This window comes from Chrysochloris asiatica, unplaced genomic scaffold (assembly GCF_000296735.1).
Source record: "Chrysochloris asiatica unplaced genomic scaffold, ChrAsi1.0 scaffold00161, whole genome shotgun sequence".
Lineage (NCBI taxonomy): Eukaryota > Metazoa > Chordata > Mammalia > Afrosoricida > Chrysochloridae > Chrysochloris > Chrysochloris asiatica.
The window spans coordinates 6,129,661-6,131,150 of NW_006408679.1; positions in this window are offsets into that span (position 1 = coordinate 6,129,661).

Genomic DNA, 1,490 nt, shown 5'->3' on the forward strand with positions numbered 1-1,490 from the left:
AAAAGATGCTAAACATCATTAACCATCAGATAAATGCAAATCAAAACCATAATTAGATACCACTTGGCATTGGTAGCAAGGCTATAATAAAAAAACCACAGATAATAATAAGTGTTGTTGAAAATATGGAGACATCAGATCCCTCATCTATTGCTGGTGGGAATGTAAATAGTGCAATTACTCTGAAAAACAGTCTAGAAGTTCTTCAAAAAGTTAGATGTAGAGTTACCATATTGTGCTAGTTGCCATCCAGTCTGTTTAAATTCATAGCAACCTTGTAGTCAACAGAGCAAAACTCTGCCCACTCCTGTGCCATTTCCACAATCGTTGTTATGTTTCACAAACCAGTGTTGTAGCCACTCTTATCAATCCAGTGCGATAAGGGTCTTCTGTTTTGCAGATCCTATCCTGGTATGATGCTATGGGATAAAGCACTGGATTGCAAAGTTGATTTGAACCACATGGTTGGTGGTTCAAACTCACCAGCTGCTCCTTGGTAACCCTATAGAAGCTTGCTATGAGTTGGAATCGACTCAATGGTATTTAACAACAACAGCATACTGCACCAAGCGTGATGTCCTTTTCCAGTGACTGATCCATCCTGATAACATATCCTAAATATGTGAGACAAAATCTTTTTATCCTCACTTCTATGAAACATTCTCCTAGTGTGGTGCTATAGGATTAGCACTGGTCTGCAAACCATAAGGTAGGCAGTTCAAACCCACCAGCTACCCCTTGGAAATCCTATAGAGGGTTGATGTGAGATGGAACCTACTTGACGGCACTTAACAACAACAAGAAACATTCTGGCTGTGCTTCTTGCAAAGATTTGTTAATTTTTCTGGAAGTCCATGGTATAGTCAATATTTTTCACTCACACCATAATACAAATGCATCAGTTCTTCAGTTCTCCTTTTCATTATCCAGTTTTCACATTCATATGACTCCATTGAAAATACCATGGCTGGGCCAGTGACCTCTTAGCTCCTTAACACTTTACGAAGGTCCTTTGCAGCAGATTTGCCCAATGCAATATGTCATTTGATTTTTCGATTGCTCCTTCCATGGTTGTTGATTGTGAATCCAAGTAAAATGAAATCTCTGACTACTTCCATCTTTTCTCTGTTTATTATGGTGTTGCTTATTGGCCCAGTTGTGAGGATTTTTGTTTATTTATATTGAAGTATAATGTGTACTGAAGACTGTAGCCTTTGAATTTCATTCAGTAAGGGCTTCATCACTCTCAGCAAACAAGGTTATGCTATGCACATATCAAAGGTTGTGATGAATCCTCCTCCAATCCTGATGCCCTATTCTTCTTCATATTCCTCTTCACAACTTGTTGCTATTGTTGTTAGGTGTTGTAAAGTTGGTTTCAACTGATAGCAACTCTGTGTATAACAGAACAAAACACTGCCCGGTTCTGGGTCCTGTTCCATAATCACAACTGTTGTTCTGTTTGAGCTGAATGGTTGCAGCCACTGTCA